The sequence below is a fragment of the Canis lupus genome, chromosome 4 (assembly GCF_048164855.1).
Source record: "Canis lupus baileyi chromosome 4, mCanLup2.hap1, whole genome shotgun sequence".
Taxonomy (NCBI): Eukaryota; Metazoa; Chordata; class Mammalia; order Carnivora; family Canidae; genus Canis; species Canis lupus.
The window spans coordinates 77,295,420-77,313,794 of NC_132841.1; the positions used below are offsets into that span (position 1 = coordinate 77,295,420).

The window sequence follows — 18,375 nt, forward strand, 5'->3', positions numbered from 1 at the left end:
TTATCCATGTTTTTTTTTTTATGTCTTTCAAAAGAGAAGGAAAGTTCTCTGGCAGAATATAGGTGATCCCAAGGGGATGTTGGGCATGTTTAATAAAACCAGTACTGTTTGATCAATTGGCTTCTGCATAATTGAGAGGAAAAGCTTTGCTGTCAGTTGCATCCAGCTTTTATGATGGCTCAAAAATATCTTCATAAAAATGAACCTTTTAAAATGATAGAGCCAAAGCCATAGCATCCTACTTCATTGTCTGTATTCAATAAAGGTTTAAAAGACAAATGAAAAGATCATTATTCAGTTTTCATTCTCACCTGAAATCATTTGCTAGTGGTAAAACCGGTCAATGTGACAGGGATGAGTTCTAACGGAGACTGCCGTTAACTGTGAGGCCACTAAATCAGAAGGAACCAATCAATTGTGTTCTGCATCTCGAGTCTGATTTTTCTGACTTATATGTTACATCTGATCGTCACTCTTTCCTTTGTCAGTGAGTACTGGGTTGGAATTTAGTAAGATGAGAATATAAAAGATTCAGTAATCTCTCAGTGGCCAGAGAAAGCTGCTATGACTTGATACTTTACTTCTAGGATAAATGTGGTGGTTTTTTTTTTGTTTGTTTTTTGTTTTTTTTTTTTTTTGTTTGTTTGTTTTTGTTTTCCTGGGAGTTTGGGACAAAGCATGTAAGATGTTATGACCTTTGGAGGAAAAACCCAATTCAAATTTAAGGGGGTGTTATCTTGGGCTTGAAGCTCTTTGCAAATCTACTTTAAATATTTAGCTATTTTGTTAGGTAATAAGAGTATTACAGTTTTAATCTCTGCTGTGATTTAGAAAGGAATAAAGAAGTAGTGATCTGTTTACAGTACATATTAACTAAATGCATTCATTTGCATAATACCTCTTTAGGGATGGACTACATCATTCAGAGATTTCTATATGTGGAACTACAGGGATATTTTAGGCTTCAGTGACACTGAGGTCTTAACTTAAGTCTATTAGATTAGTCCGACAACATTTCCTGATTAAAAATTCCCATTAGTGGTGAGACAACTTCTGAGAAGCACTTTTCACCTTATGGTGCCAGCAACTGGGGAGAATAAATATTCTTGTTTGAAAGTGAATTCCATATAGAAAGTCATGTGGTTGCTTTTAGAGATATCAAAAGAAATAGTTTTTGATGTGGAGGAATTTAAATGTTCTGGAGAAAAAAAAATCCACCACACAGCTCCATTCTTTTTAAAATATTTAAATTTCAAATTTCTAATTGAATATCTACAGGCAGTGATGTAAAAAAAAAAAAAAAAAAGCTAATTCTGTCTGTGGCAGATTTCAATTTTGACCCTTCATTAAAAAATGAAAAATGCTAAGAGTTGTTCTTGATTGTAAACTGTGGTCTTGCTTTTAATTGTATAGGTGTTTGTCTAGATTAAATTCCAATTTCCAAGTGTTTCCTCGCTTCACTTGTGAAAACACCCTCCCCCTCCATATTCAGGTTTGATCATGTGGTTTTTATTAGTCTTCCTTATGAAAAGATTTCTTCTCCACCCGTTGATAGAAACCTTGTCATGTGACTTGGTTTAAACAATGAGTTGCGAGAAGCAGTGATGCATGTTCCTTACAAGAAAAAAGTTTAAGAATCCCCAGTGACCTTCCATATCTTTTCCTCTGTCATGAAATGGAAGTATCCTAGTCTAGAGTAACTTTCCATCAAAAATTTGGCAGAACAAAACTTCTACTTTACCTCGTAAATAATAGTGTTTCCCATGTGTATTACTTTCGGTGCAACTACTCCATGACTAGTACTAATCTCTCGACCGAGGTCATTATTGTCCATTAGCCGAAGAGCATAGCACTGCCTCAAGGCAGGTGCTAAAATATGGTCAAGGATGGGGACATTTGGATACAGAGCAAGCATTTTGTAGGATGGAGTTACCTCCCATGCCTTCCTGACTGCTTTGAATTTTCAATTATTTCTAATATATGTATATTTATTTGATATATTTGCTTAAAGTTTTGGCTCTTATTTATAGGATATACTATATTAAAGTAAAGACATTCCTAGCATCTAAATTATGTTGCTCCAAAGTGAAATAAAAATGAAGAAAGTCTGCTGTGAGGAAGAATTAGAATCAGTTATGTTAGACAGAATGAGAAACGAGAACTGAAAGAGAATGTAAAACCAAAGAAACAAGAAGGAAAGAAGAAGAACTTTGCAAAAAAGAAAAATGAGATGATTTTAGCCATTAGAATTTTCTAGTAGTATGATCTTAAAACAATGGCCAGAAGTTAGACAGATGCATAATTCTGAGGACATAAAGATAAGAAGCTCACGGATATTCAAATTAAACATATCTATATGAATATGGACACAATTAAGAAAAAGAGAAAACCAAGAAATTACACCTCCCTCTCCCCCATTTAGGTCTATCCTTCCAAGTCATGGTCTTTGAAAGAGTTTGAAGGTGATGCAAAATCTTGGAATGAGTCTGTGTTCCCTGAAATCTTCAAATTATGCTTTCCAGTGTTAGGAATTCAAAGTAGGTTCTAGAGAGAAGCTTGTAGTCATCTGTACCGTGGATAAGAAAGACAGAATTTCTGATGACCATGTTCAGAGGTGTCTCTGAATAACTGAAATCAGGCACACTTGTATTGTGCCTTCATATTCCATATTTTGTTTTCCTGCCTAGACACTAAAGTCCATTTGGCCTTATCCATTTTGAGGTAAAATAACATATTGCAATTCTCTCAACCTCTGCTCTGACTGTAATCTGCTGTCCCACCTATAAGTGTTGGGTGTGGAAGGTGAGAAATGAAGGAATAGGTTGAAAAACACTAGCGTGGTGACAAGGGTGAAAGTTTTAACTGGCATGGAATGAGCAGTGACCGGTCAAAATGGGATGATGCACAAATTAACGCTAAGACCTATATCAGCACTTATCAGTAGAAAATGAGTTCTGAACTTGTCAATAAGACCTCTGAGTTGGAAACTGGCCTACTGAGAAGCTGGGAGAGTTCATCAATATGGCCACAAGTTCTCATATCATTTGGTTTTAATGTTTTCTTCTTACAATTCCAGAGTAAAAATATCCGTGTCCATTCTTATCAGCCCACTTTCCCTGCTGAGTTAAAATAAGAACAAGTAGAGAGTAGTACAAAACGAGTCATTTATATGTTAGTGTAACTCTACACCTGAACTGGGTCTAGTTCATCTAGTGGGCCATCCTGAGGAATCTCAGAGGCCAGAAGAACATCAGTAAGAGGAGGAGTTGGCAACTTCCTGAGTAAGAGACAAAACCTAAGACCTTCCTGTTGAAGTCAAAGTGTTTTCCTTTCCTGGGAAGCAAAACATTGTTGTGGTTAAGACAATGATCTGTGAAAATTAAGATGCCTGGATTGAAATCTGCCAGTCTGTACGACCTTGCCAAGCTACTTACACGTTCTGTACCTCAGTTTCTGTATCTGTAAAATGGAAAATACTGTATTATCTTCTATTTCATAGTGTTTGGGGAAGACCTAACTAACTAAATATGCAAACAACCTAGAAAAGTGCCCAGCACATACCAAGCACTATATACATGTGAGTTACCACTATCTTAATGATATTTTCCTCTAGGTTTTTCCCTGTAGTCTCTCTTGGTTTTGGCTTTAATCTCCATTCTTAGTTGTGATGAAAATATTGTCACCTCAGATTGGCCGTCTTCACTTTCTGTCACCAACTGCTTTTGGACTGAGCTTTTCTAGCAACTAGGTGAAGGCAGAAAGCAAACATGTGTGCTATTTAGCTCCCCTTCAGAAAAGGGAATTAGATAAAGGACTCAGGGAGACATCTCAGGTCCTGGAGACAAAAATGTAAAAAGTCCAAGTGAAGCTGGATATTATTAGAGAATATATGTATGAGTTGCATCCATTAAAATGAAAATTAAATAGCACATAGAATGAGGAAAATTATCAACGTCAGTGTTTATTTTAACAACTGCAAAACTAAAATAACATGAAAAAGCTGTAGAAACTTAAATAGTATTTAAAGTATTTTTTTGTAAACTTCTTATATCTATTTTGATTATATCATGACTGAAAACATAAATGAAAACATTGTGTCATGCTATAAATTGGTTAATAAGACACAGACCTTCATGGATGTTCAATTTCCTATTTATAACACACTTTTCATTAAATGACACTGTTTACTGTGTTGGTCTTTGTTTTGCCAGGATGTTGCCGATTTCCATCCAAAAGCACATAGCACCCAGAGTGACTTGTCCTGTTACTTCTTTTAGAGACTGGTTTCCCACTTTGGCAGGAAATATAGTCAAATCCATATGACACTAAAATATATTTCAAGAAAGCTATTTTTGAAAAGGGGAGGCATATGACTTAGTAAATTTTTCTTTCTCTCTGAGATGTCACTCCTTGTTCTCCTTACAAGTCTACGTTGCTGGTTATTTTTTATTTCTCTCTTTTGGTTTCTTCTGCTTCCTCTTTTAATATTGATGCTATTTTCAGATGTCCTCATCTTCTCCTATTCTCTTAAATACACTTTTTTCATGCCACCTCATCCAACAGTGCTCCCACTCTTGATTTGTTAATAAAATAGATGTTTTCTGAAGAACCATTCCAAAATATTTGAAATGTACAAAAATGACTTTCAGTCATTTTCTTTGGGCATCAGAAGGTTGAGCTTCATAATCCATAGCCACAGAGACCCAAATATTTGACTAAAATCCTTATTCCAGAAGTAGTATGAGGAAAGTCAGTTAAGTCTAGTTATAGAAAATCTTGGAAATATTTTTTCTATGATTGTTAAAAATAGAGTTTTAAAAAGTTGATTATCAGTCTTTGATGAGTTGTCCAATTGAGTCAGTTTATCTTAAAAACTTTAGTCCTTGATTGATGGTATTTTTAGTATATTTAAATTTCAAGTACTACCTAACCTACATCAGTGGCTAGAGATATTTGAGATAAAAGAGAAAAATGAGAATTTTCTTACAAAGAAGGAGAAAAATGTAAAGGACAAGGAGGAGGGTGGACAAACTTTGTAGAACTGCAAAGGAAAGCCAAAAGTTACTCTCAGAAGCTTCATGTTGCTTAGCAAAGCATTTCTTTGAAGTTGATTTAGCTGTATGGGGGAGTGTGTGAAAAGTAATTTGGAGGGAGAGATGACACATAGCTTATAATTGGACTAAGGTCTATAAGGCATATATGCTGACCTTTAAATTACCTCTCAACCACTAAACAAGTTGAAGAGATAGAAACAGTCATCAGTGATAATGCTACGACGTGAAAGTTCAGAGAATAAACTTTCTCTGGTATCTACTCTGAGGTCCTAGACATGTTAGCAGTCCATGGAAGTACATTCTATGCAGTAGAATCCAATGTGGTATAGAAAGGCTATTATGCCTAAAGTTTGGGGATGTACAAAACTCAACAGCAGTTAAGAATCGTATATACCTAAGCATGTTTCTTATCTATCTTGGTAAAAGCATATAAATGTTTATACCCCCATTTTCCAACTTGAACAGATTGTTTTGTTCTTGTGAAAGCAACCCAAGACCCTAAATAACTTACATAAACATGACTGACTCCACACAGGCAAACTTACTTACAAAATGGCCTGGTTTTACAGGTGTGCTTCAGTAAAGAAACATACGTAATAATGACAGTGGAATAGAATGGGGAGTGGAAATAGTATCCATGAAGATAGATGAAGAAAGAGCAGGGTTTCTCTGTCTTCCTTTAATAATTCTTTTTCCATATATGTCCTAATACTCCATCCCTTTCTAAGTGGCAAAAGGACAATATGTACAGTCTGAGGCATATAGACAAGAAACTTCCGATGTAAACCAGTTGCAAAATACTTTTGGAGAAGCACTGAGAAGTATCCAACCCCTCATAATTAATCATCTAAACAACTGTACAATAATCGTTTTTTTATAAATATGAATCAGGAGAGATGGAATGGGTATTTATATTAGTATATGCAGTCGATGTATTTATTTATATATATACATATATATACTTTATATATAGTTTATATATGTATATATGTAAATTCAATAACCTCATATCTACCAGCTTTTTAGGTACAAGTATTATATTCTTAAGAATAACAAAACATGAGAATATAAGTGTAACAAGATCCAACACCTAAAATAGGAGATTTGGCACAAATGCAAATACCTAGGATATAATGTAAAATGTAGATAACATAAGAAACTTTATAATTACTTGAAGGAGGTAGGGTTAGTAAAGGTTTTTGAGTTAAACTTAACAGTGAAGAACATTTTGGGGTGGGTGGGTGGCACAGTTGGTTAAGCATCTGTCTCCTGTTGGTGGCTCAGGTCATCATCTCAGGGTCCTGAGGTCCAGCCCCACATCTGGCTTGTTACTCAGCACAGCAGTCTGGCTGAGACTTTCTCTCCTTCTTCTTCTGCCCCTCTCCTCTGCGTTTTCTCCTTTCACTCTAAAATAAATAAATCAATCTTTAAAAACAACAACAACAACAGTGAAGGACATTTAGCTAAATACCAATACTGGCTAAAGAATTCTAGGCAAAGGAATAGAATAAACAAAGACATAGTAGAAAATGGATGAATGAATGTCTGGGAAATTTCAACTTTATTTATGGAAAGTCAATGTCCCTTGGGTGGTTCAATCAGTTAAGTGTCTGCCTTCAGCTCAGGTCATGATCTCAGAGTCCTGGGATAGAGCCCCATGTTGGGCTCCCTGTTTAGCAGGGAGCCTGCTTCTCCCTCTCCCTCTGCCACTCCTCCTGCTTGTGCTTACTTGCTCTCTCTGTCAAATAAATAAATAACACCTTTTTAAAAAAGAAAGTCTACACCACTGAACATGTTTAAGTAAGGAGAAACTAAGAATGGGTATGGGGTGCTGAGGCAAAGACATGTTCAGAGGTATTCTTCAGAAACGTAAAATATATCCATAGCCTAAAATGAATCAAATGGGAGAGGTGAATGAAATAAGACTCCAAAGTTTTTGACCAGCTTTGTTGTAAAAAAAAGATCTCTAATAGAAATATTGGGAATTATGAAGGATATTGGATTTGGAAATCATGTACACAGTACCCAGGATCAGAAGCAATGGGAAGTAATCAGATCATCATTTATGATAAAATTAACTGCCATTTATTAAATCTTAATTATGTTCCACTTTGCTTAGTGCTTCACATGTTATTTTATTAATTCTCACAACTCTTGGAAACACGTATTATCATTTGCATCCCTGCCCCATTTATAGAGGTGGAAGTGGTGCTCACGAAACATAAATAACTCGTTAAAATTTACTCAGTTAGCAGGTGGCGGACTGGAGATTGAATATATTCAAGCCCGAGACTTGAAATGCTCTTTGCTGCTGCTGTTTGCTTCTCAAAGCAAATCATTTAGCAAGATAAAGGAAAAAGGCAAGAACATGGGGATTCTCATAATCAGATTTGGTTGTAGGGATTCAGATGGGTTAAGGAGGAGGCAATTTAAGGCTAAAGACCTCATTGGAAAAATGAGAAAAGAACATTTTGGTTCATCATTTCATGGAAGGAGCGAGAGAAGCTCCACTCCACTTGATTGAAGTGAATGAATAATCACAGAAAGGTCAAGATATGGGTGAAGTGAGAAGAGTTATATTAAAATGATGACCATGAAAGCAGCCCTTCCCAAAAGGCCTTAAGTGTTTTCATAGGATCAGTAGAAACCTGTTGAGGTATTGACACTTCCAAAGGCAGTTCTTGGTAAAAACAGATGCCAATTTTAAATTTTCCTCATAGAACAAACTAGAAAAAAATGCACTACGAAGCAGTATGGGCACTGTCGTATTGAAATCTCAACTATATGACATTTAAGAAGCAGAGAAACAATGATGAGCATTTTTCAACTTGAGTAGGTTGTTTTGTTATTTTTCCAGAAAGAAACTTAAGATTCTAAATAATTTCTCCAAAAATGACTTAGCTTTACCTAGCAAGCTTATTTATAAAATGGTCAGTTCTTGAATGTGTACTCTAGTAAAAAACAAGATAGACACACACACAAGAGTTTTAAGACTATGATAAATCTAAAAGTTTCCGATATTCCAAATACTCATGGTATTTTCAAAAGCTGAGCTGTGCTGAAGCTATGGATGATTTGTATTATCAGTTGTAGTTTTGCCTCAGCTTCCAGACTGACAATGGAAAGTTTGAACCCAGACAAATAGGTGGGATTATAACAAGGGTTGCAGCCATGTAGTTTTAGAGAAAGAAAACAGGGGTTGACTGACTCCTCTATTCTTTACTAGCTAGTGACTGTAGGCACCCACTTGAATTCTCCACTGTTCAATTGCTTCGTCCATAAGTTGGGAATAACATTGCCTATATTAGAATGGAGTTGTGTGGTAATATTTGTGAAAATGCTACATAAATTGGGAATTATTTTTAAGATACTTTAAAATATTTTAAAATATATTTTAAGAAGTTTTAAAAATAATATTTAAAAATGTTTTGTTACTGTTTCTGCATACCAGTTTGTTTCTATTTTGTTGTTGTTGTTTACATAATCAAACCAGTGGTCTTAAAGTGAAAATTTGAAACATAATCAAACCGTGGTCTTAAAGTGAAAATTTGAAAAATAAGACCAACTGTAAAAGGTCCTTTTTTCATATTTTAATTTTATTTTTCTTATGTAGTAGTTAAAATCTCCACCAAAGGAAAAGTGGGTCAGTTGGAGAACATAGATTTTTTATTAAAGCAATAATACATTATAGGAAAAAACCTTTAGGGTTATGGGATCATTTTTCATTCTCAATCGAGTTTTAATTTAAGGATTTGTGTGTGTGTGTGTGTTTATTATTTTCTGAATCAGCTACTCAAACAATAAGTCTTACAACTGATATATTACCCGAAGTTATAAATAAGGAGTATAATTTAGTGTGATTTTTCCTCTAAACTATTCACGAATTATATAAAGTTTTTTTTTAATCACTCCAATCAATGTTTCCTTATGTCAGAGAAAGAAAGAAGCCCTTGTAAAGTGCAGCCAGCATTTTACAATTTCCTTCTGCCTCCTGACACTCGTGTGGCTGTTAATGTTGCTATTGAATGCTTCCCCCCTGCGAAATGCAGAATCATGATGGGGAATTTCATTGTTTGACTTTCTATAACACCCTACTGAAGACAGTACACTTAATCATTGTATTTTGCAGATTAGATAAGGCTTCATCCTTGCTTTCCCTTTTCCTCCAGCAATTTAATATTTTATATGCTTGCACTTTTGTAATTAAAAAGTGACTTATGAAAGTGCACTACAAACAAGACACCCACACCCCTTAGCAACCAGTGCTGGTAACTAGTTGTAATAATAATAATACAATGTCAAAATAGTATGATTGTTTCAATGATTACTCATGTTTTTCTTTCAAAAGATGGAAAACATGCCATTATGCTTGATATTCCAAGAAAAGTGGTGCTTGGAGCAGAAGAAGAGGAAAATGATACTAATGTGCTTGCAATTTTTTGATGAAAGGTCAAAAAGTGTGTCTTTCTATACTTAACATTTTCATTTATCTCCTTGTGTATGTTGCCATTTTGTTTACATGGCTTTTTAAGGTAAAGCAATTCTCTTAATAACTTTGATTACCTATATGCTATGGAAGCTCACTAAACTCCAAAATAGTCATCCCTTGTAAGTGAGGATCATACCAGCCAATAACAGGGCTGCCCTGCCTCTGTGGTGACTCGATGAAGGTTTTCTTCAGTGTACCCACTATTCCATATGAGATTCCTAGCTTTGTGGACTTCTTCCTCAGGCAGTAAAATTTCTTACAGTTTCTCTTTGTCTCTCTCACTTTCATTTTATGAAATCACATATAAGTAAAATTTATTTCAGCCTGAAAATCATTATTATAAAACTGTCCCTCTGCCAGGCATGGAATTGGAGACTGAGGATAATTGATAACAATAGAGAAACAAACATGTGAACAGCCATGAGACAATCAGAGAAGGGGATGTCCTGATAGTTGAGGAATATATGGTTCTGTTGGGGTCCAGAAAGGACAGGATGAACTCGTCTTCAGACTAAATTCATATGAGTATCTTAACAGGTGTTTTCAAATTAAACTCTAGTATTATAATCAAAGTCCTTGCTAAACAACACCAAAAATTAACAGGTATGTCTAATAAATGTTAGATGGCATTTAAAAAAAAACTAACTTTCTACTCTGCTGTAAAGTGTAGTGGTCAAGCAGAGCGGATGAAAAGAATCCAAGATGCAAGTGTGAGTCACAAGGACTGAGTCAGGGATCAGGACCAAAGACATGGGTCTTGACCTGCTTTAAGTGTAGAGTTCTGGGGTTTAAACTTGACAGGTAGGTTTGACTAAAGATACAAACAAATTGTAAAATTCTAGGAATGGTCTATAAAAGTGTTTCCAATGTGGCAAAGTTTGGATGATTGTAATATTTAGATACTAAACTGGAAAATACCCTTCCAGAGTAAGAGGGTACACTATTAGCAATTACATGAGATGAGAATAATAAACAGAAAATGACCCTGGGCAAATAGGGACATACGCTCACTCTAAATAACTCCAATTTTAGGACCATGACCAATGTCAAGGTGTTTGACATAGGTTTTTCTATCTCCTTTTCCTATTCTCCTTTCTGCCTCCCTTCAGTGATGATAGAGGTCATTTCTGCATCAAGCACACCTCTAATCCCCTGTGAAGTTAGAGAACACTGAGCTAGACCTTCAGCAGCTTGCTGGTCTCCTTCACAATTTAGGAGACACTGCCCTCAGCTTTTCTACTCTTTCTTCAACCATGGGATTCTCCAAATTTTCCACAGCGGAGCTAATAATAGCAATGCATGTTTTTATATAAAATTAACTATATCAAGGTTTAATTTACTTACAATTAAATACGGTCATTTTATTTTTTATTTATTTATTTTTTAATACGGTCATTTTAAGTTCAGAGTTCTGTGAGTCTTGATAAACACACCAACGTATATACACGTCACTCTAAAGAAGATGTATAATATTTCCAACACCTCAAAAACTTCACTCATCTTTACCAGCCCTGTCCTGTTTTCTGAAATTATACAGTTGACCCTTAAACAGCATGGGGTTGAACCATGCGGGTCCACTTATCCACAGATTTTTTTCAATAAATATACTACAGTACTATAAATGTATTTTCTCTTTCTTATGATTTCTTAATAACATTTTCTTTTCTCTAGATTATTAGAATATAGTAATTAATACATATAACACACAAAATATTTGTTGTCTGTTTATATTATTGGTAAACAATTGATAAAGTGCAGAGTCAAAAGTTATGGGTGGATTTTCAGCTGCATGGGGCAGGGGTTGGTGCTGCAAACCCCCACATTTTTCAATAGTCAACACTACATTAGCTGGCTATCCTATACTTTCATATAAATGTATTCTTTTGATTTTGACTTCCGTTGTTCAACAAAAATGATTTTGAATTCATCCATGATGTTGATGTATCAGTAATTCATTCCATATTATTGCTCAGTAATAATATTCAATTATATGAATATATCACAGTATTTATCACAATATTTATCACTGGGTGTTAGGCATTTGATTTGTTTCTAGTTTTTGGATATCATGAATAAAGTCATTATTAAGATTCATGTCCAGGCCTTTATGAGAATATGGTTAAAGACTTTGAAAAGGAGTTTTGGAGTTTTATAGTTTAAGAAACTGCCATATTGTTATCCAAAGTGGTTGACAATTTTATATTTCCACCATTCTAGTATGAAAGTCTCTGTTATTCCAAGACCTCATCAACACTTCTATCATCAGTCTTTAATTTTAGCCATCCTTGTAGCTGTGTAGTGGTATCTCGCTGTGTTTTTTTTCACTGTATTTTAATTAAACTTTTTCTGACAATTAATGATGCTGAACATCTTTACATATGCTTATTTTGTTTATATTCTCTTGCAAAACTATTTGAAATCTTTACTCATTTTTCTAAAATCATTATTATAAAAATTCCAAAAATACAGCAAATTTTAAAGAGCTTTGCAATTAACATGTGTCCATCTGCCACCTATACCCAATCATTACATTTCATAGCAAGGTTTAAAAAAATCATATTCATCTATTTATCCTTCTTTCTATCCACAAATTAGTCTTATTTTTTTTTAATTTAGAGTAAATTGCTTTCCCCTCTAATACATGAATATAAAATCCATTAGCTAGATTGTACTATGGTTACAGTTTTGATGTGATTTTTGTAAGAAAAATGCATATACATGTATATTATACCCATACTGATACATAGAATGTTGCCTTCACCCCAGAATATTTCCTCATGCTATTTTCCAGTCAATCCCAACTGAAAGTCACTTTTTTATTTTTATTTTATTTTTATTTTTTTTGCCATTGGTTAGTTTTTTCTGTTCTGGAATATGATTTATAAATTATAGAAAATTTACAATTTTACATATTTTTTGGTTCAGCATAATTTTTTGAGATTTATTCATGTTGTTATTTTAGTTCCTTTTCTATTACTGAGTAACATTCCATTGAATATTTATCTATCCATTCTCCTATTGATGGATTTCTTTTCCCTGTTTGAGTCTTTTAGGAGTAAAAGTATATAAACATACTTGTACAATGCTTTTTGTGAGCATATGTCGGCATTTTTCTAGAGTAAATTTCTATGAGTGGGATTGTTGGAATATAGGGTATGTTTATGTTTAGCTTTATAAGAAACTGTCATAAAATTTTCCAGTTGTATTGTACCACTTTCCACTTCCACCAACAACGTATAAGAGCTCCGGTTGCTCCACATCCTTGCTAACATTTGATGTTGTCAGTCTTTTTATTTGTAGCTATTCTGAGGCATGTGGAATGGTATCTCTTTGTCATTTTATTTTGCTTTTCCCTGATGACAGTGACACTGGACACTTTTTCATGTGATTATTGGACAACTGCACATCATATTCTTTTAAATGTCAGTTCAAAGTGTTTTTCCCCATTTGAAAAAAAATTGGTTGTGTGTCTTTATTATTGATTTATACCCTTTGCTTCTCTTAGCAGCCCTTGTCAGATGTTTTCTTTCTGTTTGTGATTTGTCTGTCTTTTCCTCTTTCCTCTAGATTTTACTTTAGATGGAGTTCAATATATGATTTTTTTCTTTTGTGATCTATGCTGTTTGTATTTAATCTAAATTTTTTTGACTATTTTAAAGTAAAGATTTTTTTCCAATATTCTGTCCTTAAATTCTTAGCTTTAGTTTCTATAGTTAGGTCTATGATCTATTTCAAGTTAATTTTGTGTATGAGGTAAAAGGGTCAACATTCTTTTTTTTTTTCCTCTCTTCTTTTGGCATACAGTTATCTTGTTTCAGCAAAGAGTTCATGATTAGAACCCTTTAAAAACATGGAGGAATAAATAAAGGAGTTACTCCTACAGAGTAATTTATCTCTCACAAGTAAAGACTAAGTTAACTCATCATTTTAAAGAGAGAGAGAGGGAGAGAGAGAGAGAGAGAGAGAGAGAAGAGAGAAGAGACAAAACAACCTATGACCAGACTTGTTAACAGCTGAAGCCATATTGGGTATAGGACTTTTTAAAAGTGCTGATGTCATTGAGCAAGACTGTTGAGCAAGCTTTAAGGTATCTTCTAAATATCTACCCTCCTATTGGCATGGCTGCCATGTACCAGAGTTGAGACTTTCTCTCTAGGTAGGTCTTAACCTTTCTTCCAGTTCCAGAGACTGCTTTCTTTCCACTTGCTGACAGTACTCACTAATAAAAACAAGAATCCTCAGAGTTCTAGTCCAAGATAGCAAAACCCAGAAAGAATAGGGACTTTCTCTCTTTCCCCAGTCTCAGTCAATTCTGCAATGATTCAGATTTTGTGGCCCTTTCCCCCCTTTATCTTATAATTTTTTCCAGATAATTGACAGCAAGACTGTATACTCCCCTTAAAGGATTCTCTACATCTAGCCATAAGGATACTGTCTGCTTGTTAATTCCAATAAAACAATCATTTCAGATTACAGTTGTTTAATTTCTGTACAGGAGATATATATACAGGTAGAAGAGGTAAGGTTATTTTCTTACATTTCTTCCTTATAAATTTTGTAATAAAAGAGCAGCTCCTTCATTGATAAGAATTTACTGGAATCTGGTTTATTTATTCATAATTTGTCACATATAACATCAGTGGTGCAGACCAGGTTGTTTCACGCCAAGCCAAGAGAGTTTCTTTTATGACAGTACTGCAATGTGAGGGAAAGACCATTCTTTGTCCATTATTTTGGTAGTCTTCTCTAGCTTAACTCCTTATTTCCTTTGTGCAATAACTTAAATAACTGCACACAGCTTCCAGTAGCATGCAAATACTTTGAACACAAAGAACAATGCAAATTTATATGTGAAAAAATAACTTTTTTTAGTATAGCATGCCAATTCTATCAACAATGTTTTAAAGATCTCTTGGTCACCTTCCTGCTGAAGTTTGAGCTCTCAGACTCTCATTTCTCTATGATGCCCCAAACTCTCTGCATGAAAGACACTTTTACCAATCATGAGACCTGGGGAATGAGAGCTTAGCCCAAAGCTGATACTTGAAAATACTTTCATCTTCTTTCTATGATTTGAGGGATCATTGCCTTTTTCCTCTGCAATGAAAAACCTGAGTTTTCAGCTAAATAATATCTGACCTTTTTTCACTGATAAATCTGGCCATATAAGGTTATTTATATTATCCAATGATGACAGAGAAATTATGCTTAATTTAGTCTTTATTCCTAATCAGTGAGTAATTACTGAAAGGACAATCACTAAGAAATACAAATTTTGATTTATTTTGTCTTTGAATGTTGCATGATTCAGACTGATTCTTTATAGCTTAAGAAATACAATAAAGAATGTTTACTTTTAGTGAGCTTGAGCATCGTGATTCAATGAAATCATATTATGTTTATACCCCATACAAACTCCTGAACAGAGGCATACAGGTCACTTACTCATTGTCTTTAAATAAAAAGAAATAAACATACATGGACTCATGTTTTCCACCCTGTCTCTCATATTATCCATCTGTGAATTGATACCACCTGAATCTCATTTCAGCAGTTAAGTATATATTGCATTTATTATATAGATATGTGGTGTATATAGTGATATTTGGGTTCCTGTCTATTCTATCTATTATCTATCTATCTATCTATCTATCTATCTATCTATCTATCTATCTAATCATCTATCACCTATCTACCATGCTAGCCCCTATTCTATAGCCATATTTGTGCTCCTATGTCAAAAGGATTCTGGTCCTGAAAAACAAAATTCCCATAGAGTTCTTTAGGAAATGTGATAACTTCAAAGTTTCTAGGCCTACATTTTTTTTTTTAAATTATTGTTTGCTTGTTTTTGGAAAAAGAATAGCTCAGTATAACTGTTACACTTGCATTGAATAAGAAGACAACCCAAAATCCAAGCATATCTGGTTATTTATTTTCCTTGGTACAATTTGTCTTAGCATGGCACGTGGAAAATCTCCACCTGAATATTCTTGGGTACTTGCTGAAATGTAAATTCCTTAGCCATATTCAGACCCTCTGAGTCAGAATCTCTGGGTGGATATATTTGTATCTGTGTTTTCTAGCAAGCAATCATGATAATTTTATAGTTTGGTGGCTATAAAAGATTTTGCTAAGCTCTTAACCCTAGGTAAACAGAATCACAAAGGTTAAAGGTTTACTTGGCATAGGGTATTTCAGCTTAGGTTAAGGATTCCCAATTACTGGAAAGGTTTAAGAGTTGGTGGTATGAGGGCAGTTCATCGGCTGATCAATAGGCTTAATCATGTTTGTCTCTGAAATAAGAGAGGGGGCTGTTCACAGCCTTTATCTTCACTAGGATGGAGGTGGCTCACATGCTATTTCAGAAGGAAAAAAATATATATCTGCATAGCAGGCAGGAATAAGAGTGTTATGAGCACATTCGCCTTTTAATTTTGTATCAGTCAGGTCTATTCATAAAATAGAAAATATTCTACATATATAAATCTCGGGTAATTGAAGCAAATGATTTTTTTAAAAACTGAGAAGTGGGACAGGACAATAGGACAACTAAGAGATTCACAGCAATGGAAGGACAGTGCAAATCCTAGACTCTCAGAGAAACAAAGGAGGGAGATGATAGGACCAGAGCCTTAGGGCTTCTTCGTTCATTCAGAAGAAGCAGAAATAGTGGTGAACTTTCTCAGTGGAAGTTGAAGCCACGGAGAAGACACAGACACTGCCAAAGGCACTTGCAGGGACAGAAAAGGGCTACCTTCCAATCCCAGCTATAGTCTCAACTGGCCAAACTGCAACTTAACTGGGTCAGCCCTGTGATGACACAGCACAGAGGAAGGATGAAATGAATAAGAGGATGAACAAGCTAAGGACTGATGCTGTCCGCATTCAACCTGCTCTAGAGAACATGGACTTGTTATTCAAGACCTGTTTTATTTCTCATCATCATTCTCTTCTTTCAGACTTGCCTTTCCTTTCTATAAATAGAACCATGTGAAATTGCTGCTATTCAACTACTCTTGAATTACAAAACCACTGTGTCATATGTATGGTTCAGCTTGACATTTTCCCCTCATCTACATATACTAGTAAGGGTTGGTAAAGTGTAAGATAAGATTGTCCTCACCTATGTACATATATCTCCCTCTGCTAAGCTCTAAGAGCTTTGATGTCTGGAATGTGCCTCACTTAATTTTGTATCACTGGTACCAAACACAGAATCTGGTACAAAATTGGAACTTAATAAATGTTTATTGGATGAATGAAGGGAGGAAAAATAATTTTGCATTACAACTTAAATTATCAAATTAGATAATGTTACATAAGCAAAAAGCATTCAATAAAAACATATTTCAAAATAATATATTTTTCATGTTAGAAGGCTCAAATTCAGAACTATGAATATGCTAATAGTTAAGCAAAAAGGTGGTTTTTAGTCTATAGATTTGTGCTGTGTACTCAAGGAAGTTTTGAAACAGTGTAGGCATTGAGACTGGAATGACTCTAAACTTAGAGTCATACTGCACAATGATTATTACTGAGTACCTTCCAGATTTTTAATTTTAATTTTTGAACTCTTTCACACAATTTTTCATTCTTTATACAAAAAAAGATGAAATAGGCTTCTCTTGGTCATCTAGGAGTTTGAAACTTATTGTCATGTGGGTAAAATTTAAATATCATACTGTAGCTAAAGCTGAAAAGAAAATATAAAGCGTTAGTACAAAAGGATTTCTCTTACTTTAATGTAAGACTAAAGAGTTAATAAACAAATCTTTGGAATGACTGACAATACTATATATTCACCCGTAAAATAATTCACTCAGTGATATTGTAAATAATGTGCCCTTTTCTTTAAAAATATGAAACATGTGATAAAAATAAGTTGGAGGGTTTTTTTTCCTCCCAAATGTTCATAATTTTTATAGTAAATGAAAAAAGCATGAGGTGGGAGTTTTCTGTGAAAAAGACAAGAGGATTAAAAGGCAAAATAGTAAGTACTTCATCATTTTTTGATTGTTTTTGAGAGTGCATTCTGTAAAATGCCTTTATCACAGTGTAGTTACCATATTAACTGAAGCCATAATCATCTTATTTATATACTATAGAAAGTCACTGAACCCATAAAGATATCATGACTTGTAAGCACAGAACATCCAATCAGAGAAGGAAAATAATGTAGCTAGAACTGTACAGAATAGCACAGGACAAATAAAATAAAAATCTTTTTTTTTTTTTTTTTTTTTTTTATTTATTTATGATAGTCACAGAGAGAGAGAGAGAGGCAGAGACTCAGGCAGAGGGAGAAGCAGGCTCCATGCACTGGGAGCCCGATGTGGGATTCGATCCCGGGTCTCCAGGATCGCGCCCTGGGCCAAAGGCAGGCGCCAAACCGCTGCGCCACCCAGGGATCCCAAATAAAAATCTTTGATTTATGATTTTTGAAACACAGAAATCCAAGAAAAAAAAATGTCATTAATATTTTTTTCCTGAGTCTGGAAAATTTTTGAGCTCATCTCGTATATCCCAAAGGATTCCAAAGGATGATTTGGGGAGTGAATAAAATCTATCTCTTCATTTGATTCACTCACTCATCAAAGATTTATTGAAAACTTATTACATGCAAAGCTCAGTGGGAGATGCCCTATAAAAAGGGGGAAAAAAGTGAGCCTCATACAGATAGTTCAGTTCCTCCATGAGATTGCTGTCTTGATAGGGAAGAAAGACTAAGTGGTACCTATCTGAGTAAATTGTACACAAGATGCTGATCCGCTATGTTTTATGTTCATAGATATAGTTAACTCAAAGCCTGAAAATCTTGTTAGCTATAGA

General features: G+C 34.5%; 1 long non-coding RNA gene across 4 annotated transcripts in view; it reads left to right on the plus strand.

Moving 5' to 3' along the window:
- LOC140632707 (uncharacterized) overlaps positions 1–18,375 on the plus strand; it is a 668,295-nt gene that overhangs the window by 433,703 nt on the left and 216,217 nt on the right. The gene's annotated exons all lie outside the window — the stretch shown is intronic.